The sequence below is a fragment of the Vicugna pacos genome, chromosome 25 (genome assembly GCF_048564905.1).
Source record: "Vicugna pacos chromosome 25, VicPac4, whole genome shotgun sequence".
Lineage (NCBI taxonomy): Eukaryota > Metazoa > Chordata > Mammalia > Artiodactyla > Camelidae > Vicugna > Vicugna pacos.
The window spans coordinates 35613018-35636619 of record NC_133011.1 but is presented as its reverse complement, the minus strand read 5'-3'; the positions used below and the strand labels follow the sequence as shown (position 1 = coordinate 35636619).

The 23602-nt window shown below is 45.0% G+C and overlaps 2 long non-coding RNA genes across 3 annotated transcripts; both read left to right on the top strand.

Moving 5' to 3' along the window:
• Window positions 1–2: 2 nt before the first annotated feature.
• LOC140689173 (uncharacterized) lies at window positions 3–17334 on the top strand. Of its 2 annotated transcripts, XR_012064057.1 has the most exons (4): window positions 3–231; window positions 1838–1943; window positions 15151–15235; window positions 17108–17334. It is a non-coding gene; the product is annotated as an uncharacterized lncRNA (long non-coding RNA). The 2 variants fall into 2 exon arrangements; XR_012064058.1 differs by lacking the exon at window positions 15151–15235.
• Window positions 17335–17866: 532 nt separating this feature from the next.
• On the top strand, window positions 17867–22745 carry LOC140689326 (uncharacterized). The gene is made up of 3 exons (XR_012064253.1): window positions 17867–17909; window positions 18415–18569; window positions 22655–22745. It is a non-coding gene; the product is annotated as an uncharacterized lncRNA (long non-coding RNA).
• Window positions 22746–23602: the final 857 nt, after the last annotated feature.

Here is a 23602-nt window from a genome sequence, read left to right as displayed (position 1 = left end):
TCCAAAACGCTCTCCTTACCTGAACAACGACGAATAAAAGTGTTTACCTTGAGGGTTCTTGTAAGAATTAGGCAGCCGTAACATGCAAAGCCCTTAACACAGAGCCTGGCATGCAGTAAGTGCTATTGAAGTGGTAGCTATGATTAATATTATAAAACCTCTGTCATGTAGGTGTATTATATTCAATTTAAAGCGCGAGAAGCAATCCCTAAAGAGCTGAAACAACAACGAGTAAGTAACTAGTCAGACCCCTTAACAGCCCTGCCCTGTACATTTCTGGGGGTGGGGGGAAGGGAAAAGATCCGGAGAGAGGATGACAAGAACACGCCCTGTCGTGGGCAGCCTGTAAGACGGCACCTGCCCTCGTACCCCTCCGCCCCGGAGTGCAGGCTGGGCCTCCGGACCTCCTTTAATGAGCAGAACATGGTTGAGCCAACGGAGCCTTATTTCTGATATTAGGTGATGAAAGACTGGGCCGTCTGTCTTGGGTCCGCGCCCTTTCCGCTGACCCACCCACTCCGCGGAGGAAGAGCTGCCGCTCCCTGACGGTGCTCGCGCAGCCCTGCGGGGAGGACGGTGCGGCAGGGGACCGGCACCCGTGCGCTGACAGCCCGTGAGGGCCCGGGGCTTTGCCAACACCGTGTGCATCAGCACCGAGGTGCCTCTCCAGGCCTCAGCCACGTCCTGCTGGGACTGCAGCTCTGGCTGGCAGCTCGACGGCGATCTCTCGAGAGAGCGTGAATTGGCGTCCCTCGGTGTCAGCTGTCCTGCTGCAGACGGCATGGCTGTGCCCTAGGACCACAGAGCTCTGTCTTTTCCTCCCTTAGCCCCGGTCGAGGCGGGCAGCCTTCCACCCTCCCAAAGCACTCCAAGAGCGGGCCTGGCAGTGTCCTCAGCAGCCCCCCTGCCTGGGAGCTCGAGGCGGGCTACCTCATTGTGCTCTCCTCCTCACGGTGAGAGGCAGGCACTGCACGTGCACGCCCAGGGCCTGATCTCCGCCCCGCACAGCTGGGCATCACTGGAGTGCCGCACGCTCACCGACGCAGTGCGTCTGAGAATTTCTGGAGCATTTTCTTCCCGCTATTGGGAGTACACGTGTCTCACTACTTGCTCACTTGGCCCGATTCACATGGAGCCTTTGCTGTGTTGGACAAATGTCATGTTTTGCAAATATGTGATGACCCAGGTCCCTTGAGAGTGTGTTGTGACGGAGAACATGCGTGCTAACGCTCCCTAGGGCAAGACCACCACTGCATGCTGCTGGCTCCATATAATTATGTAAAAATACTTCTGGGTCTCCTTCATCATAGAGATGGAAAAACTTATTTTTTGAGATTGGTATCTGCATACCGTGCACCTGATTTGGGTTTACATGGTCTGATCTAGCCGAGCTACCATCTTGGCACAGAAGCTACACTTGAATCGACTTCCTGAGTGAACTGACATTAGTCCCTGTAACCCTGCAGGATTCCTCTCTCTGTTTGTGTTTATTAAGTGGGGGTGTGATCAAGACCACGGACCCTGCACTTGCGGTTTTAAGGGTAGCACTAATTCCACCATCCCTCTCTGGTGCAGTGTTGGTTTTTAATTTACTATCTTGACCAAAGTCGGGCAGTGTCAGAGACTCCCACGTGGCATTTCCCAGAATCATACCAGAGGCCAGGTAATGATGCTGGGTTTCAGCCACCCAGCAAGGGTGCCCACTCCAGTCTGTTACACATGTAGGGGCAAAGGGAATGATCCCTGCGTGGGGACATGGGCCTACTGTGTCCCGTAGGAGCCACACTTGGCCAGCATCTGTTTATGGCCTGGCCCTTGTACATCCCTGTTCCGACAGGCGCCCTGATGACCCTTGAAGTTTCCAGGGATCATTGTCAACAAAGACCCTGTCTCCATCAGCCCTTCAACGTCTGGCGACTAATTTCTTCCACGTGTACATCTCTGTAAGTAAATAACTAGAGACTCTTTGGGAAATGATTGGAGAAAGCACCACCACACGGCCGTGGGGAGACCATAGAGATGCCCTGACCACATTCTGATGGGCAGCTGATAAACACGGACTCTTTAGAGGAGACACGGGGCCAGAGCTGGCGACTAGGTCCTTCACACGCCCTTTGAATCAGCGGGATCAGACCAAGTGCCGAGCCTCCCACCCCACGGCCACGTAACGCTGAGTATGAGTTTGCCTCATTTGTGAACTGACACTTATCACACTTGCATCAGCAAATGGGACTGAGGAGTAGAAAGATGACATATGACAAGCCCAAGGCTCAGCAGATGGCAAGTGTATTGCAAACGGTGATTTCTGGTCATTACCTATATTTGACCTCTTACAAGCCTGCCCCTAATGGAGTCCACGGCAGCAGAGGGCCAGGTGGAGGGCTGAGCACCTGGGCCAAGGGCAGACTCAGAAGACAGGCGTTCCAGTCCAGATTCTGCCGCACGTGTTCTTTTCATTTGCCTCCTATTATTTGCTTCTCAAATATTATCTATCTAATATTTCATATAAGTTATTCGTTTCCCAAATCCCTCAGGTTCTCAGCTTTGATTTTTCTATCCTCTGTAAAATATGGATAATAAAGTGAATCTCACTGGATTATGAGGAATCAAATAAGGTCGCATGTGGGAAAATAGTTTATCGACTGCAAAGGTTACGGAACTTTATCAGGAATAATAATAACAAACAGGATCACGAGGCAGCCCGTTAGAAGGTAAACCCCAGGCTCAGCTCAGCAGTAAATGCAAATCACATTTGCACCGAAGAGCCTGATTCTCGCGCGGCTCCTCCCGTCAGCATCTCACTAGGACAAGCATCTCGCTTATTGCTAGTGCCCGGCTCTTATTTTTCTGGTGTAGAACAGTTGACTGGGTAGCAGAGGGTACAGGTTCCAGACACATCCGTCACATCACAGGCCACAGGCGTTCATCACTAAGCATATTATCTTTGCAAGTCTCTGTTTTCTGTTTGTAAAATGAAGGATTTTTAGGGCTCTTTCCAGCTTCTATTTCATGACAGCCTAGAGTTCAGTTTTTTTGGGTGAAAGGAAGACATTTGTTTATGTGATAAAAGGTAACTATGTCATCAATACCACATACGTTTAAAAAAAATCTCGGATAATTCTACTGAAAATTCAGGTTGTTGCTAAACTTGTCTGCTATTAATTGTTATGCTATTAACTTGCCTGACCTTGAGCTAGAGGATTTATATGACACGAATCTCTTAGTGCTCATCACACCCTTCTGCGGTACGTATTATTTTCCCCCCTCAATTAATAGATGAATAATTCAGCTGCAGAGAGATCGACCAGCTTGACTAATTTTACACAAGTTTTAAATTACAGAGCTAGGAGCTAAACCAAATATTCTAACGTACCAGGTTCCTAATTTCCTAAGTCAACATGCTAAATATATATTCATTTGACAAATTTAATTATACAAAGTATTATATTGGTTTACATGCATCACAAGCTCAAATGTCTGCAGGGGCCAGACAGGTGACTCACATAAGTAGAGACTTGCTAGCAGGTCTGCACCTGGCAAGTTCAAGGACAGACACCATCCCCCAGGGCGGCTGCCAAGGGGGAATGAGGACCCACTATTCCCAGATCTTCCAGTTGTACCAAGAAATCTACACTGGATCGTTTAAAGTGAAAAAATCTCTAATTTAAAAATGTTGGCAATACATTTTTTAAAATAAATAAGCGCTGTGTGTCCCCAGACGAAACACAGCCAGTGACTGCACGCTGACAGTTTGCAAAGTCTGATCGAGAATTGTGCCTTTACTCGTGCAAACAGGGCCACGCTTTACTCTGTACGGAGCCGTGTGGAGCATACATGGAACTATCACGCGACCCAAACACGAGCGGCTGGAAATCACTGGAGAACAACTGTAATTGTTTTTGTTTCCTCTTATTCCTTTACCTGTGTTCATGTTTTGAATTTTTCTACTGCCTCCAGATGAAATTTTGGCCAGCTCCATGACTTCTTAAAGAAAAAACAACCCCCAAAACTCCTAGGTCATTTAAGGTATCAAATTCATAAATGTTAATGTCTCGGTCTGTGTAATAATGTTCTCCAGACTTTTCCTGACGAGCCGTCCCCCACTCACAGCTCTGCTTCCAGCCGGAAGGAAGCCTGTAGTGGAGACAGTGACTGTGGGGCCATCCTCTGATTTCCCTACTCCAGAACTGCTTTTTCCTCCCTTTAGTAACCACAGTGTCTGACCCTGCGGCAGGTAGAGTCTTGGTCCCCCAAAGACACCTACGTCCTAACCACCAGAGCCCGTGACTATGTTAGGTTCTGTGGCAAAGGAGAACTAAAGTGGCTATGCATAATCGGTCATGATGCCTAAAGCTTCAAAAATTTGATGGTCTACTTCCTCCCCACCCCCGGCCCTTCCTCACGCTGCTCTGTTCAGCCAATCACCTGCTGGTCTTCTCCAGTGACACTCAGACGCCCGCGCTCCCTGGCCCCAGCCTGCAGAAGGCACGCAGCAAGCTCTCTGACTGGTCTCCTTAAGGCGACTTGGGAGGGAGGAAGCACCTCCATCCGGGGGGAGTGGGCAGCGCTCACAGTACAGCTTTCTCCCAAGAATAAGATTCTTCAGAGTCCATCTCCATCATGTCGACACTCTCACTGTGGGAGGACCACTTCAGAGCATCTCACCAGCTCTCAGAAACATCACTTACAAAAGAAAATTGCATTTGTCTAGTACCTCGTTTTGGGATTTGCCTCAGGCAAAATTTTCTTATCGGACATCATGGGACAAATAGGGTGGGATTTCAGCCCATGGATCAACGGTTAAGTGAGGAAGGAAAAAAAAAAGCGAGGAAGGAAAAAACTCTCTTACCTAAACAAATCTAGGTAAATAGCGTGTTTTCCATTAGTTTTTCTGTGTAACTGCTTCATTGCTGCAGTTTTCTTGACAGCATGTTTGTGATAATTGAGGACATAAAATCTTTGGCAACATTCCCCAGCTGGATTGGCTGCATTTTCCTCCAACTTCCTATAACGTTTTATTTAATGTTCATTTTAAAGAAAGTCTAAACAAAAGATTTTGAAATGCCTAAATTATAAATAAGCATTTAATGAGTCACTCTAAGGTAAAAAATTAAAATTCTCTAAGTCTGGATGGTTGTGGAAAGTTACAAGCTCTTTAATTTTGTGTACATGAAAATCTGCAGCTTGTGAAAATGCAGATTCTTGGGCCTGGCCAACTGCAAAGTCTGGTTTTGCACGTGTAGCGTGTGGCCCAGGAATTTTCATGAACCTTCATGAATTAATGCATGATGTCCCCAAGTGCTCTCTTGGAAGATAGTGATCTTACTAGGGTGGCTATTATTATTAGAATTGCCTTTTAATCAAATGTTTAATTATCTACTTAGCGTCACATGTTGATAAATATTTTTCATGTATCATCTAAACAAATTGACAAAACAGGCCTGTGAGAAACACTGTCACCACTTAGAAACTGAAGAAATCAAAGTCCAGAGAGGTGAAGTGAGATTTATCAGGAAAGCCAGTTTTAAGGCATTGACTAGGAATTGGACTCAAGTTTGTAGACACAAAACACATGTTCTCACAGTGAAAGAAACTTGCAAGAGAAAAGAAGGCTAGCATCACAATTCTTCCAAAATGGAAAGAGCTTAAAATCATATTTTGGGGGGTCATTATAAAGGATTTTTGTAAGGGAAAAGAAAAAACAGGTAAGTAGACATTGGTAGATAAGACTGTGCAGCATTTCCCCCTCCCCTGAAATAACTGATTTTTTTTTAAGATGCAATAAAGGAAAGTCATAACTTGACATTTTTCCTGGATATTTCAATGAATTTTATCCTCAGATTCCACCTAATATTTAAGTAAGCATGACTCTTTGCAGCAAATTGGTGTCCTCTTTGTTCTCAGAAGCCATGGGCAACATGCAAAGTGCACGGATTATCAAGTCTCAAAAAGAGTGAACATTCTGACCAGAGACACGTGTGTATTAAAGAAACACTTTCCCACAATGGTACATTCAAAATCTTCTCTAAAGTAAAGCCTCATCCTTAAAATGCATTAACCACTCAACCAAAGGAATGTAAAGTCAGGGGAGACAGTTCCAGGAAAGATAAGAGGAACCTCCGGCCCCAGAGTGTCTTCTTTCCCTCTCTCCCTGATAAGCACGTGCCACTTTATTCACCAGCACACAGGGCTAGATTCCATCAGGCACTTCAGTGCTTGGGTCCTAGCCGATCGACAGCCTTCAAGGATCCGTGAACAAAAATCATAGATTATTCATCTCGTCTAGGGAACAGATGAAGCCACCAAAATGAGGGGGGAAGTCTAGGGAACAGATGAAGCCACCAAAATGAGGGGGCAACACCTGCATGTTTTCTCCATCCATTTTTCCCTCCAGCAGAAAACCCTTTTGCTGGGTGGTTTTGTTTCGTAAAGGAGCACATGCAGGCAGGACTGTTAACAAGAGCAGGGGTGACGCTGGACCCTGAAAGCACACAGCAGCGCTAGAAAACCTGTGGAGTGAGATTCTGTTAGATGACACTAAGGCCAGGAGATCCGGGCATTCTTGAACCCTGCCTTCCTAACCACACCTCCTTCCGTGACAATGAAAAGAAAACTGTTTATCATCTGGGACTCTGATGTTCGTGCTTGATGTATCAGGGCAGACCTCTCTGCAAAGCTGTCATGAAGAGTGTGTTTCAGGTTCAACACACAAGCAGGGGCTACCTGTGCCCCTGAGTACCTGCTGGGAACTCTAACTCCCAAGCACCAGGTTCCAGAATGACCAAGTGGCCCACCTTGACTGGACTGTCTCACTTTATGGGTGAGATTCTGGCTGAATTGTAAATAGCTTCTGCTTTCCTTCTAAAAAATGTTTTAGGTGACAGATGATGCAGTCACCATACCAAGTCCCACTGAGAAGAAAGAGAAAAAAGCAAACTGGTCTGGTCCTGAGATTTCCGTGAACATGGAATCAGGAGGTCAGACTGGAAGGACTCACATGAGCTTATGGCCTGTTGACCAATGGTCACCCCACCCCTTCAGGACCAGGTACCAGCCACCATCCTGGTAACAGACCAATTAACTGAGTAGTCCCTCATTCTGGGAAAGAACAAAATGGCAGTAAGGAAGGTTCTCCTTCTAATTTTCAATCATCATCAGTATCTCAAGAGTGCCTAGAAGTGCCTGACACGGTCTTAGGGAACCAGCCCTCCTCAGTGCTGTGTGGTACCCGCCACGTTCTTCCTTCCCTGCTTTGGCACAGCTACCGATGACCTCTGTTGTATAAACTCCAAAATCAACAAGTCTGTTAGCAAGGTCTCCCAAGCTCCTTCCATCGTCTGCCCAGTGTCTGTGCCAAGGGTAAGTACCATTGATTGGAGGGCTCTGGGCCTACATTAGAGGTGGTATGGGATTTACAGCAGAGGTCATATGTCTCAGAACTTTCCAAGCCACTGAAATTTTCTTCCATTTCCATTAAAGCCTTGAACTCTATTCTGCAGCTGAACGTTGTTATCTCTGACCTGCCTGGAAATTTTAGAGGAGGACCACTCCTAGATTTTGTTTCCAGTTTTCCTGTCAGCCTCTTTCCCAAGGATTCGTCACTTGAATTCTCTGCTGACTCCAAGTAAACACATCTTTTCTGGATAGTATCTAACAGTCTATTTGTTTCATGGCAACAGGCACTGGCTATTTTTTTCCCCTTAATTTTGTCAATTTGGAAGGCAATGAAAAGAACACATTTTTCAAATGTAAGATATGTTTACTTTTACTAGTTAAACTGAGAACTTTTTACTATTTTTATTATAAGCTTTTGTGCCATGAAAGTTTAATCATCTGTGTGTTGTGTGTGTGCATGTGTGTAAGTGAGGATTTCTTTGCTCATTTTATTACTGTGATATTGCTTTTCTGATTTATTAAGGCCTTTTAAAAACATCAACTCTGTATCTTTCCTTGGAAATATATTTCTCTTAATCTGTTGTTGGTTTTAAATATTTTATTATGTCCTTTTATGTGTACCAACTTTATAGTTTCATTATATCAATCCTATGTACATTTTTCTCTATGATTTTCCCCCACGGTATTATTCTCAGAGAGGCATTTCCCATCCTGTGGTTAAGACGATTTATTTTACTCATAGTGCTTTTAAAATTTTATTGCTAATATCTTAAACTTGAAATTACATTAGTAGATACTTGAATTAAGTACCCGATGTTTTCCGAATAATTTACCAGCTTCCTTAGCATTATTTATTGATAAATCCATCCCATTTCTCAGATTTGACATACCACCCTTTATCACAGAAAATACTGTAAAAATAATAAATACACACACCACGCACTTGGAGGAGTTTCTGCACCTCCCGTTTTGTGCCCTGGCTAGATCGCGTTTTGAAGCAAGCGTCTTGCTCTCGTAGACACGTAGGCGTTTGCCACTTGTGAGCGCCTTCAAGGCTGTTCCATTGTTGCTTGTTTACTGTTTGTTTTCTAAACAGTGTGACTGTGAAAGATCACTTAAAAAACATGGGCTATGAGGGCTGTACCTCTGTTGGTGGGTTTGATGTCTGCTCACCAAGTTAATTGCAGGAAAACTGGAAAAGTGGGTTATTGATGAGGAGATACCTCCATGTGAGAAGACATGGAAAGTGGCGGCTGGCGGACGGAGGTGAGGGGGAGATGCAGGGCCGAACGACCCTGAGGTTCTCCCCTCTGATGGGCTATGACACGGATCCCGCTGGAGAGCTGGAGGCCAGCATGGGCTGGGGCAGAAGGGACTGCGCACAGCCTTCCATTTTGACAGAACATCAACGTGTAGAAACTAGCAATGGTCCATCTTTTCCTAATGCCTCTAAGTGGTCGTTTGCTGGAATTATCATCATTATGAAAATCACAGTGGTTCTAATGAAGGTGTCATCCATACTGACACTTGGAAAATAAAGTGTGATGATGAGTGAATTGGAGGCTTGCAATGACCTTAGAAAAACGCTCCAGGAAATGTGAGAGCGTCCCGATTACTTAAGGAACTCTGACGCAGCCACGAGACCCATTCCATTCATTTGCTTAGCTTTGGAGAGGGTGACTTGGATTGACACCAGTGAGAGCGCCTTGTCTCCCAGTAACCCCACCTGCTCCCCGTCACTCTGCTCCTGGAGAAGCAAACAGACCGAAGGTCCCATAAATCCAGTACCAGGCGCTTTTCAACTAATTGGACACGTAACATGTATTGACACCTGAAAACCGTAAATATGACGTTATTTATCTGAATGAAGAAGAATTCAAGCTAATTTTCCTCCAGAACTTATGGTAAGTGAAGAAACTGGTGCGTCTGGCAAAATTTCAGGCACTTTCTGATTTTCCCGTTACTGCCAATGTTTGTAGAGAATAAACATTTATCAGGACAGTTGCATTCTTGGCTCAAATATGCAGAAAGTGCTACCAGATTTCTAACTCAGTTATTATGCAAAACAGACTCTTAAATAGTTCCACTCCCCTCGTGTGAGGGCTGCGTGGAGGGGCACAGAGGACACAAGCGAGGCCTCCTGCGCTTGGGTTCAGAGCATTAAAGCTGCCTTCGCTGTTTCCTCCTGCGTGCTTCGGTGCTTGACGCTGAGTATTTGGGGGCGCTCACTTCAGTTTTAGGAAATGGAGTCGCAAGCCTCCTGCGGCAGGTGAGAGCTGACGTAGGTCAGAGTTAGGGCAATACCAAGGGAGAATCACAGTGCATAAAGACAGAATCAGAAGCTATCACCTAGGTGTCCAGGGACGGATTTGATGTGGAAGGTAAAAGAGGCCACTGGGAGGCAGTATTGCACAGGAAAACAAGCACGGACTAACTTTTTGCTCAGATCACTTGGGGAGATGGGCTCCACCAACCCCTCGCTGTGTGACTTTGAGTAACTTGCCTAACCTCTCTCAGTCTCAGTTTCAGGCGTCTGAAATCCCAACCTGAAAGGGCTCTCGTGGCGGGCTGAATGGTTCATGCACAGTGTTCAGTGAGCAAATATTAGCTCTGCACCTTTAGGCTCCTTTAATTTCCTCAATTCCCATGGCAACCCCGCGGTCTGATATCGCCGCCTGGTCTCCTTGTTCTGAAACACCAAACCAGTCTTCTTCCCTTTTGCCTCTTGTCTCAGATTCATCCTGCATTCCACATTTAGAATTTCTATCTTAAACTACTAATTACCATTCCCATATACAACACCCTCGTACAATCATTTGTGGTAGCTAATTACCTCTTATGGAATTAAATGCCTCCGCTGTTCATTATCGGGGATGCGGGAATGGCGGCCCTGTGAAGATACTGGCACTGGATACTGGCAGACGCGCTCCGGTAGTGTAACCCAGGCGTGGAGCCGACACCATCACACCTTCACCCCTGGGCCGTCCAGGGGCAGGAGGCGCACCGAGAACGGGAGGCAAAGCAGGGCGATGGGTTATTTAGGCTGACCTGCAGGAGGAAGTCTTTTAACTAAGACACATCAACCTGAATGACCAGGATGCTTATGGTTTATCCTTTTAATTCGGAGGAAGGAAAAGCACATACACACACACGTGCACCAGCGGGCAAGTCTGTGCCCCGGGAAGACTGTCTGTCTCAGCGTCTATCTGACGAGGGTGGAGACAACACCCAGGTCGGCGAGGGGCCCCCCAGCTCTGACGGTTCTTCCACATGTGAACCCCCACGTGGACACTGGTGCTGCTCACCCAGGGCATCGAGCGTATCAGTCCTGGGGTTTACCTCTGAACACCTCGCCCTCGGGACCCCTTACCCCAGAAGCCTCCCCGACCCCCTCCAAACAGCCAGTCTCTCTTCCGCGATCTCAGTACGTCATTCTTACCGCTTATGTTGCACTTGGCATGTTGAGTTTGAGATAACCCTCCCCACCAGTTACCGAGCTCACTGAGAAGAAAAGGGGGGTTTCTTTTACTGTTTCCGGTGTTACCGCATTTACGAGCCGTGGTGGCCATCTGAATAAGTGCTCTTGGTGTGTGAGGCTGAGGTCAGAGAGGAATTACCTCCTGACTGTTCTGGAATTGGAGAATGTTTAAATTTTCTCCATCCCTTTTGTATGCTGCTTCCTCCCTTCCCAGCTTGTGAAGGCCAGGCCCGGTCCACGGCCCCTGAAGCCCCCTCTGCCCCCTCTCCCTGGGGGTGGCTGCCCCGCGCACGCCTGCCGCAGACCACACCTCTGTGTGCCCGCCGTCCCGGCCTCGCTTGAGAGAGTCCACGCAGCGGGTCCTGCATCTTGCCCCTCACTTCCTGCCAGCCTCTCCCTCATTCAACACGCGTGATTAGCCTTCTTTCTTTCCTTCCTTGCTTCCTTTCTTCCTTCCTGCGTCCCTCCCTCCCTTCTTTTTCTTTCTTTCTCTCTCTTTCTTTCAGCTTTCATGAGGTATAATTGATATACGGATAATTCCATAGATTTAATACGTACATCTTGATAATTCTGGACATATGTGAGAGCATCACCACAACCAAGATGCTAAATACATCCATCGCAAATTTCCTCTGTGCAGCACAGGGAATTGTATTCAGTATCTCGTAATAACCTTTAATGAAAAAGAATATGAAAACGAATACATGTATTTATGTGCATGACGGGGACATTGTGCTGCACACCAGAAACTGACACATTGTAACTGACTGTACTCCAGTTAAAAAAATAAAATTTCCTTCTGTTCTTGTGAGTGCACATGTGTGTCTGTGTGTTTTGGTAAGAATACCTAACAGGAGAGCTGCCCTACTAGCATATTTTGAAGAGTATAAAACCGTACTGATACCTGTAGGTCCCATGTTCAGAGCTCTGGACGTGCTCATCTTGTATAACAGAAACGTTATGCTCAATTCCCCTCCTCTCAGCCCCTGGTGACCAGCACTCTATCCTCTGCTTCCAGGAGTTGGCCTCTTTGAGATACTCCATGTAACTGGAATCATACACTATTCGCCCTCCTGTCTTTTCTCTCTGTTGAACCATCTCTGCTCTTTCTGATCTCACTGTTCGCTTCACATAACGCCCTCCCTTTCACAGTATTCTTCTCGGACATTTGAATATCGCTCTGTCCTTGTCATCGCCCAGGTATTGCTCAGATGTTACCTCTTGAGATTTCTGTTATCAATCCACCCTGTCTCTACACAACCAGTGACTCGTTATCACATGACCATATTACACTTTTTATTACAGATGTTAATTTTTATCTTAAATCATTGATCAATCAATGGATTGGTGATCGGTATCTTTTCCTTGCCTCTAGCATCTAGACTGTGTATCGATGCTCAGAACAAGGTCTGTTCCAGCAGGAGAGCCACACTCAACACCCTGTTTAATGAGTAAGTGAATCTGAGCAGGAGCATACAAATCCATGCACCAAGCCCCCCGCCTTTACAGACGGCCAAATGGCCATCCTGAATACTCATCCTGAAAGGGTTTGGGACTCCATCCCTGTGGCACTGCTCTTTCCTATTCCTGCCGTGCTTCTGTAGGTTTTTTATTCTGTATGATAACTTTCTCATACTAACCTGCACTTAGGAAATGGAGATGACAGTGGCAGGGACTATTTATAATATGCCTGAGAGTAATTTTCAGAGCTTTAAAACATTACGTACAAATTTTATAGGAAAATGAGAGAGCGATAGTCCGACCTTAGGTTTGGGCTGACGGTGGCTCCCAGGGTCCCAGGGTTTTGTGGTGACAGAAATGTTCCTCCACCTTCCTCTTTCTATTCTATTCTGTTCTACCCGGCATCCCCACGTCTTGCTGCTTTCATTTCCTGCGCTGTTTTTTTTCACTAAGAATTTTCTTTCATCCTTTGAAGCCAAATGCGCGCACTCCATATGCTTTTCAGAATGGAGGCAGCTGTGTCCTGAATTGTTTGTCTTTGTACCATTATTGCATTGTTATTAAAAGTGCTCATTCATCTCCTAATTCTTAAATTAGTGATTTCTTTGGGAAACTCTAAGCAAATGTAAATATTTGGAAACATTTTTAAGATCTTGGCATGGTTTCCATCTACCTTCTTCAAGATTGCATCACTCCATACTCTTACAAACTGGAAATGAGACTGGGTTTATTTAGGGACCTTCTCTTAAAATAAATCTACCCTAGTCTTTGTTCTGGTCCATTCAATCTTTTTGAGACTATGTGTGTATATATGTCTGTGTGTGCGGTTTTATTTGTTTGTTTTTTGTTTTTGCTCTTGGCAAGAAATATGCAGTTTTATGCTAAAAGTCAGATACAATATATTTAATTTTCCTTTACATTTGATTGTTTTTGAAAAATACATTGAACGTCTTATACCCATACTTAAAATTGAATGTGAGCTTTCTGTGCCTGTTAAAACTGAAAAAGAAGAGAGGTGGAAAAGGCAGAAAAAATATGATGATAAGAATACGGCTTCAAAAAATTCTAAAGAAGTTGGAATTTGTTATATCTAGTCCTGAATGTTTAAACTTTACACTTTATATCCTCTAAATGTAGACAAGCACCCAGTTCATTTTCCTACTAATTTTTCTTCTTTTAAGCTTCCCCATAATCCCCACCATTGCAAATTGGCAAGAGAAACAGAAAGAAGAAAGCAGGATGCTAATTATTACTAAAATGACCATTAATAATTTGCTGTTGGGATTTTATTAACTTATATACTTATCGAGATTTTCCATCATTTCGTTCAACTCTGAATTGCCTGCGGGCTCTGTACTGGGCTCTGGAGGACTCAATGGAAGACCACGCACAATCCTGTCTCTGGAGAGGTTTACCATTCTGTGGGGGACACAGGCAATAACAGGCGTGCTAACCAAGTTCGTTGTGTGCCGCAGCAGGGAGCGTGCTGGGGCTGGCAAATATTTAGTACCAGCTGCGGGGGTGGGGGTGGGGGGGTGTTGGTGGATGCAGTTTCCTTGGAGGAAGAGGCACGAACCTGAAAACTTCAGAATGAATGGGATTTAACTGCTGGTGGAGGCGGGGCTGGGAGTAGGGGAGTGTGTGAAGATCTGGGCAAGAAGGATCCTTGTGTGCAGGTGTCCAAAGGGGACGGAGATGATGCTGTATGCGAGGCAGTGAAGTAGCAGACTGACAATGAATGGTTGAATTTCCAAAAAGGAAACCGGTTACCCAGCATGAAAGGTCTTGTGAGTCACTGTCAATACGTGGGATTCTATGTCATCTGCAAGCAGTAGGGAATCCCAGAGAGTTTTTTTTTTCTAAAGATTATTTAATTTAATTATTTTTTTAATTGAAGCATAGTTTACCATGTGTCAATTTCTGGTGTACAGAATAATTTTTCAGTCACACATATATTCGTTCTCTTATACTTTTTCATTATAGGTTATTATAAGATACTGTATATAATTCCCTGTGCTATACAGTAGGACCTTCTTGTTTACCTATGCTATATATAGTAGTTAGTCTCTGCACATCTCAAACTCCCAATTTATCCCTTCCCACCCCCTTCCCCCCAGGTAACCATCAATTTGTTTTCTGTCTGTGAATTTGTTTCTATTTTGTAAATAAGTTCATTTGTGCCATCTTTTTGGATTCCACATATAAGTGATATCATATGGTATTTTTCTTTCTCTGTCTGGCTTCCTTCACTTAGTGTGATGAGGGTTTTTAAGCAACGAGTAACCCAGGCATTTCATAAGAGTTCCTCTGCTGCTAGGTTCCTTTATCTCTTCAATTCTACATCTTGATACTTAAAGTCAAGGGTCCTGAAAACAGAAGCCAGCAGGCAGTGAATGAAGCTGCACACACCTATTCCAAGCGTGGTGGGAGGGTATGATGGCTAAAAGACAGACTTGTAGGCAGATGGCCTGGGTGCTAATCTTCCTGGGCGTCTATGGGTGAGTTGCTTTATCTCTGTGCCCCAGTGTCTTCGCTTGTAAAATAGGGTATTTAACAGTGCCCTAATTCATAAAATTCCAGGACTCTCAAGTCATGATATAATTTGCATGACTCAAGGGGTTTCATTCACATTGAAGTCTGTATGAGTGGGCTAATGCAGGGAGGAAGTGCATTGATACATGTAACGGGCTTAGATGAGAGCCTGGTCCATGGGGAGTGATATGTAAGTGCTAGCTATTTTTATGACTAATGCACTGGGCTTTAATCAACATAACTTTTATGACCATGGCCTTAGCTCCCACCCACTATATTCACAGGGCATGGACTGAGAGTGCCAACAGAGGTCTTAGCCCAGAGCCTTTCCTTCGACTCCTGGCACCATCCTATCTCAAGAGGAGCCTTGTGAGTACACGCACTGATGAGCTAGCCCATCTGTCCAACCCAAGCCCCACTCACGGCACTCCAGGCTTTGAAAGCAAGCACCCTCTGCTACCCCAGAAGCTAAAAAGTACACTCAGCTGTGGGAAGTCTGCCTTTTGAAGAAAAGACTTCTAGAAGGTGACCCCCACAAGTCTAGAAGAGGGTGTGTAGCTGTTAGGGACTTCAGAGACCTGAGTATTCAGATAGTGATTCAAAAGGAGGAAGTGAGTTCTCAGTAGGTATGACCATACATCCTATGGTGCTGATACAGGAAAATGTGGGGCAAGAGGATGGCCTAGGTCTCGGCTGAGTCCCTGGGACTCGCCCTGCCAACTGTGGGTCCTTGGCTTCTCACAGGAAAGAATTCAAGAACGAGCCACAGTTGAGTAACAGTAGATTTATTCAGAGAGATACGTACTCCACACAGTGCAGGCTGTCTCAGAAGGCAGAGAAAGGCCCCAAGGTGTGGGGTTTGGGTGCTCAGTTTCAAGTAAAGGCAGAGACATGCTCCACAGAGTGTGGGCCGTCTCAGGCAGAAGGGAGAGTGGCCACGAGGGGCAGTGCCGCCAGTTTTCATGGGCTCGGTGACCTCACGTGCTAACAAGTGGGAGGGTTATTCCAGCTACACTGTGGAGGGGGCTGGGAGTCCCAGGAACGGGGCCACCACTCACCCTTTGACCTTTTATGGTCAGCCTTGAAGCTGTCCTGGCTCCTGCGGGAGGACCACTTAGCTGCTGCTGTATTTCAATGTGCGTATAAGGAAGCTCAGGGTCTCCTGGGAGCTGACTCTTCCACCATCCTGGTGCTGATGGCCGTGCCATTCTTTTAATGGCTGTGCGCTGCCCCCGCCCCTCCCGTCTCAGCTGCTGAGAGATGGAGCTATGCACAGTGGTTAACCTTCGCAAATCTCAGAAGTTTATTCTTATTCGGCCTCCTATCAGCCGAGCCTAACATGGAATGTGGTTTGCGGTGCAGACCTGCCACTACCTCCAAAACAGAACTCAACCTGGGCCCGTCAGAGGCACAGAGAAGGAAGAGCTTGACATGTAATCCAACGAAGCTGAGAAGAGCATGGCCTCTTCCTCACTAAAGGGCAAAATCAAAGTCTCAATCAATTACCATTCTGAGGCTTCAGGTGCATCTCCTCTGAAAAAACACTGACTTCAGGTGTTTGAGGGTCCGGTTAAACAAAACTGTTGCAATGATGATTGGTGAACAGTATGGCTTTAGATGTTTAAAGAACTCATTGCATTTTTATTTTCCTACCAATTCACTCAACATCTGAGATTCTTCAATGACTCAGTCCCCCTTCTAAGTCCAGGGGTTACCTAGAATAAAAGACAGGGGATTGGAAATTCATCAAGCAGAAAATGTAATTAAACTGTGTTTGCCACAATGGAGATATGTACAAGTTAATAATAGAAGCACAGGGAAAAAAAATGTTGAATCGGAGCCTTTAAACTATAAACAGGAGGAATAAGAAAAAAAACGCAATTTCTTTTAAACATTTGATGTTCCCTGTGGGAGAACCTGCCTCTTCGGATAGGACTGTCACAGTCAGGGAGATGCAGCCAGAACAAGGCTTGCCCTGGGGTCAGTGTACCCCCAGAACAAAGGCAACCTTAAAAAGCTTTATAAGACCCCTCATATCTCAAAACCAAGAATGGGATAGAGCAATCTACGAAATAAACTTCCCTCCATCCAACGCAGAATCTTCTCGAGGTACTCAAATGCCGCATGTAAAAGCCTTGTAATTTCGACAGAGCACACCCCCATCAGTGACCCTTTTAGCAAAGACGTCAGTGTTTTCTCTGCTAACTGTTCAGTGTCCTTTTTCTCCTCCTCCTGATTTAGGATGAGGTAGTCGAGAGACTGTTGCCTGTTCATCTGGCCTTTGCTGTTCTGTGTTCCTGCTTCAGCAAGAAACTCAAGAAGTAATTTGCATACCGCCTGAATAATCTACTTCTGGGAAATACACTATTGATGTTTCCTTTAAAACCCCGGTTTTCTCTGCCATCTTGTGTATTCCCTCCAATGCATCAGAAGTCTGCATCAGAATTATCAACGTGACAGCCTAGAATATAGGTACTAGAAATACACTTTGTTTATACTTTCCATGTAATTTTTTTTCTTTTGCCAGTGAAGCTATTGTAGTGATTTGCAATTCTGGTTATGCAATAGTATACGTTACCTCCATTCTCCAAGGAGTGGCACAGGTGTCTCAAAATACACCCGAACCAAATTCTTAGGCTCTTTAAAACCCGTCAGGGGAAAACCACATGGATTTCTAGGAGAAACGGTGCCACCACAGAGAAAAAAATTTAAATTGAAAATAAGATAGCATACACAGCATCTGATGGTTTGAGAATTGACGTAACATTTTTAATTCTGTAGATTTCAAAATAAAGAATGTATTTTAGAATAAAAGAATGAGTACAACTGGCTTTTGATGTAGCCAATGTCGCCTTCAGGTCAGTCTGACAACCTGTAGCTCTCCGAGTGCAGAGAGTTTTACTCTAAGTAAAGATTTCAGTAATACGACCAGGATGTAGAAATTCCCACTGCCTCCGCGTCAAACACTGAGCACAGTTTGTCCTCTTTTATTATTCTCAAGTGGCTATTCGTGAAGACTACTGCCAGATGAATTCTCCTGCTGGTCAGTAAACTTCTAATGAGCACCTATGTTAGAAACCCCCATACTAGGTCTCAGTAGATCACTGCTGCACACAGCGTCCTGATGTTTGCGTAAGGAGACTCCGATCCTTAAAAAGAACTTTTGTGGCAACCAAAAGCCTTTGTCCAACACAAAGTACTTAGGATTTATTTCTAAGAACTGCATTAGTCAAAGCAATTTCTACCTGTCCTCTGACGTTCGCTGCATGGCTTAGCTTAGTGAAGTAGCCCTAGCTGTTTCTAACTGCCTAACGGAGGCAGTAAGTTTCCAAAAGCACGTATGTTTCATGGTCAGCATTTGATGACTCTCTGTACTACACACAGTGAGGGAAAAGAAAAACAGCAATGCTTCTGCATGTGCATGTATTCTACACAGGGAGAAACTGAGGACTTGTACTAGTTTCTGTTCTAATTATTTCAGTTCCCCTCACACAGCAACTCCATGGATAGGTACCATTATTATTTTTTTGTTTCCTTTTGTTCTACAGATGATGGAAAATAAAGCTTCATGTGGCTGCATGATCTGTCCAAGATTGCAAGGCGGGAAGTGATGAGGCCAGGATGTGGAACTAGGCTGACTCCAGAGCCCACAAATAAGATGTCAATTAAACGTATCCAGTGGTGCCCGTGATGTTCTAGTCAAGTAGGGTTTGGGAAGGGAAAGAAATCTATATTTCTAGCACCATTTTTATTTCAGACACACATATCATTACCAAACACATACTTTGCATCGGACACTGTGATAACTGTAACGTGAGTACACCTCCATCCCTGCCCTCAAGGATCGCCCGATGAGTAAGAGATACATAACATCTAATTACACCCATGCCCCTGACTTTGCTCGCCCAAGACCGTGAAATTGTCCTCTGACTTCCCCTGACCCCCTTCTACCCTCCTCTTTTCCACCAGTTGCTTCCAAGAACAGGACAGTGGTGGGTCAGGAATGGCCCCCTGGGAATGGTGCCTTTGTTCTCTATTTTACAAACTCAAGCACATCCTTTAAACTTCCCGTCCGGTGCTCTCATCTGTAAAGCAGAAACAGCCACACTGACTCAGCCTATCAGGGCCGAGGTGAGACTCAGTCGGTTAGCTAATATTTGCAGATTTTTTTAAGAAATGTGAAAGAATGAGGGTTTTTCAGACTGCACTGTACTACAATAAAAAGACATAAAACCAGAAAGTGGAACAAACCATTCTTGGGAGCCCTTGCACAAATGGTTGGAGCCAAAGAGATAAAAACACGATTTTAATGAAGAGAGTAAAGTCTAAGCCAGAGCAAGAAATTACATCATCATTTCTGGGGTGAGTGAGAAGCGACTTTGGCGGTGCTGATGCAAAGAATGCCAGGGAGACAGAGAGGAGAAGGAGAGGCTCTGGAGGAGGAAGGAACCCTACAAGCCCAGCACTTACCACTCTGATTCAACGCCTCGAGGAAGCAGCAAGCACTCCCACCCTGCAGCTTAGCCCAGACCCTCACCTCCCTCCCCTGGAGATGCTGCGGGAAGTTCTTCCTAAATGCCTAGTTTCCTGCTTTCCTTCTTCCTTCCTTCCTCACCCCCTCCCCGCCCCACTCTCCTCCCTCTCTGTCTCTTTCTCTCTCTTTCTCTCTGCCCCTAATTGTATATGGGAGCTGGAAAAAGACAAAAAATTAAAAAATCTAGAGCTAAAAGAAAAGAAAACAAAAAACAAAAACAAAAAACGGATGCATTGCCTAAAACCTTTCATTTGGTTATTTGAGAACAAAACAATCCCAGCGTTTTTGTCTTCGCATCCAAGGCACCCCCAACAGGCCAGGCCAGATTCCCTCTCCGCCCGCTTCAGTCAGCCCCCCTGGACCCTCTGCTCTGCAGCTTTGGCCAATGACAGGCCCATCATGCTCCTGTGCTGTTTCCGTTCTTTCCAGAAGGCCCCCCACCCCTTGGTCTATTCAGTTTCCACTCAGACAATATATTTGTCTCCATCATGGCCCCGCACCCGCTCCGTCAGAAATGCCCACATTTTCTGTTTACTCAACGACAGCACAGCCTCTGTCCTTTCCGCCGCCCCGTGGGGATCATCGTAACACCCTGCTGGTCAGTTCCTCACGCCTCCCTGGTACCACGTCTGTAGTCCTGCTCACGGTGCCTGGAACGGCTGAGGCTTCCAATAAACGTCTGAGAGCAGAGGAGAAGGGAAAAGGGACTGAAGACAACCAGATGGAGAGGATTAGAATGTGGTGCAGAGGACACAGCTCCCGACCCAAGAACTGTATCATCTTCTATGCGGGAAATTTTACAAAAATCAGTAAAAACTCACTACTAGTGTTGTATTACTTAATACTCCCTCGCAACCTCCAAGAGAGGTCTTATTGTTAAATGTTTTTTGCATATGAGTAACGTGAGGCTCAAGGAAGTAACTCCTCCAGACTCACAGCAAATAAATGACAAAATTCGCCGCGCTCAGGGGGCCTGAGCAGTCACAGAGGCGTGGGTGGGATATGTGATATGCTAAGATGGCTTTCTTTCAGGTTAGTCACTGTACACCTCAGAAAGGGAGTACGTTGGTAATCAAGGCTGGGTAGTTTTGGGAAACTTCAACCCTGCTGTGGGCAGGTATTAGAGACAAGATCGACACGTGTGTGTGTTTAGTATTTCCTCTCTTTGTATCTGCATCCTGGCTGATTACGCCGTGTGTCCAGGAGAGAGCATTTGACTCAAGGTCTACTTCCAGGAGACCCAACCTAAGATGAGTATGTAAGTGCCACACATGTTTTTTAAAATAAATTGGAGACACGGGTCAAGATTCATTACTTTTCACACTGATAACCAGTTGCAGTGATCTCTCTGTTTCTATGTTGCTGAGATTTGTGAAAATCATACGGCTATGGAAACACACACACTGACTCTCTCCTCTGTTTCCATGCATTCCCCGTCCAGCCTCCCAGTCACATCCCAATTCTCATCTTCATCAAGATTTCTATCGCTTAGGTCAGGGATCCCGGAGGTTTAGCGTTCATGTTCTGATTCTTCAAGCTCCCAAAGAATATCATGGCAGTGATTTACCAAGCTGCTACTCCAGAGTGATGTTTGCGGCAATAAAGAATTGTCTTGTAGGCGTGCTTATTCTTTGTAGAATATTTACTGCTTCCCAGGGCAGCATTTCTCCCACACTCTCCACACTAAATCAGGTGCTGTGTCCGGCTGGTGCCCCCTCCTAACCATCTCTCACAGCTGTCTCCCCGCGACAGCCCCTCTCCCAACAGTGTGGTTTTGATGCCAGCCGTCATTGGCTGTGTCCAGGACAACGACAGACTCTAAACTCCTCTCAATAATTCTTCTTGTTCCTCTCCACACTGCTTCTAGAGTGATCATCTTCTGTCCTGGAATGAAAATATCACCCTGCACAACTTCTTTGCTTAAAGTGTTTCAGTGACTCCAGCTTGCCTTTAGGATTCTTCCAGACACTTGGCAATGTACTGAAAATCTAGATGAATGATGAAATTAGTAGCAAACAAACAGTGAAGGCTGCCAATGTTCTGAGTGGTTTGTGTACTTTAACTAATCTGCAAACGTTAGGAGAAATTCCCATTTCCCTGGAAACGGAGGCTCAGAAATGTCCAGTTCTCCACATGATAGAGCCAGCAGTGGAGAAGCTGTGCCTTAAACCCAGAGTCTGAGAACTGTTCTCACCCACTCAACCCATCCACTTACTTCTCTGTCTCTATAAGCCGACTTCTGCCTCCCTCTCCAGCTACACGGCACACAGTGTTTTAGTTTTATATACATCTGTACACATCTTGGGCACAGCAGCACCTCCAGAAAGCTCTCCTTGAGTCTACACCCAATCTGTGTCACTCTACTGCAGAACGTATCTTCTTCCGTTTTACAGCCACCTTTTCCTTTCTTGCAATGCCTTTATCTGCTTCTGACATCAGGGTGATGCTGGCTTCATATATTAAGTTAGAGAGTGGGCCCTCTGCTTCTAATACCTGGAAGAGACTTGAAGAATTGGTACAATTTCTTTCTTAAATGTTTGGTAAATGTCACCAGTGAAATCATCTGAGCCTGGTGTTTTCTTTTTGAAAAACGTGTCCTTATCCATTCAGCTTATTTAATCATCTAGGACTATTGATATTAGCTCTTTCTCCTTGTGTGAGTTTCGGTGGTTTGCGTCTTTCAAAGAATTAGTCCATTTCAACTAAGTTATCAAGTTGTGGGCATTAGAGGCACTTACAGGAGTCCTTCATTATCCTTTTATTGTCCATGGGATTGGTGGTGATGAATACCTTTTCAAATTTCTGATATTAGCAATTTGTATTTTCTCTTCTTTTCTTGGTTAGCCTGGCTAGAGGTGTATCGATTTTTTTTCTACATCCAGAAATTCATCAAAATTACAGTATAAAGGTTTCAGCTCCTGTGGCTTTTGCTCTGAATATGTGAATCTCAGCTGTGAATCCGAATTCACTTTTCTTTACAGATTTCATGGTGGTAACTTGCTCTGCAACGTCCGTTCCTGATGGGTCCAAGATAAGCTTTTGATTTTCAGTTTCTTTAAGATTTTGTTGTTGTGGGGGCTGCCAAGAACTTTATAGGTTGGAGCTGGAACTGAAGTCTATTTTAGGTGTCCTACATCCCTCTTCTAGACAGTGAATCCACATCAAAAGGGAATGTTTTTTAGTTCTCCATCACCTGTGCCTAGAAAGTTGTCCAGAACTGTGATCAACACATAGCTCTTGTCTCCTTTTACCAGGTGTCTATCCTCCAGCTTCTGTGCACTTGGCTGCTGAAGGCTTGAATATGAGATTTTATTCAGACAATTGGCTCCCCACGCTGCTTTGTCTGTGTGAAGACCCACAAGTACCTTGGAACACTGCTGTGGTGAACCTACAATTCAGATGTCGCTGCAGGATTGGTCTGAGTCTGGGGACCTCACTGAAAAATGGATCCTAACTTTCTACTTCTTTCCTATCCTGCTTCCTGGATCTCTCCATCACCGCTGCTGGAGCTCCTCCTTACTACATCACTTGCACCTGAATATTTGACTCAGGGTCTACTGCTGGGAGACCCAGTCTAAGGTGAGTACATCAGTGTCACACATATTTTATTTTTAATAAGTTTGAGACATGGGTCAAGGTTCATTATTTTCCATGTCGATGACCAATTCCTCCAGCACCGTGTGTCGAAAATCAACTAATCTTTTATTTGTGTGGGTCTTTTCTGAACTCTACAGGCTGCCCCGTTGATTTATCTATCTGTGCTTTTACCAACAGAGGACTGCCTGGATTACTGTAGCTTTAGATTCCATGTCGAAAGCAGGTACTTTGTCTGAGTCCTCCCACTTTGTTCTTTTCCAAAATGTTTCTGCTATCTCAGTTTTCTTGCTTTTCAAAATAAATTTAGCATTTGCTTGTTGATTTCTCCAAAAGTCTTGCTAATATTTTCTTTAGCATTATGTTTAATCTATAGGTGAATTTATTGCAGTTGACTGCTAACACCATGGAGGTTCTGATCCATTGCAGCATGTGGGTATTTCTCTATTAATTTACATCTCCTTAGATTTCTCTCATCACTGTTTTGTATACAAATTTTGCACATATGCTAGACTTATTTTCAAGTGTTTCATTTGTGTGTGTTTTTACCAGTTTTCAATTATCATTGGGAATACACAGAAATATAACTGATTTTTGCATACTGACTT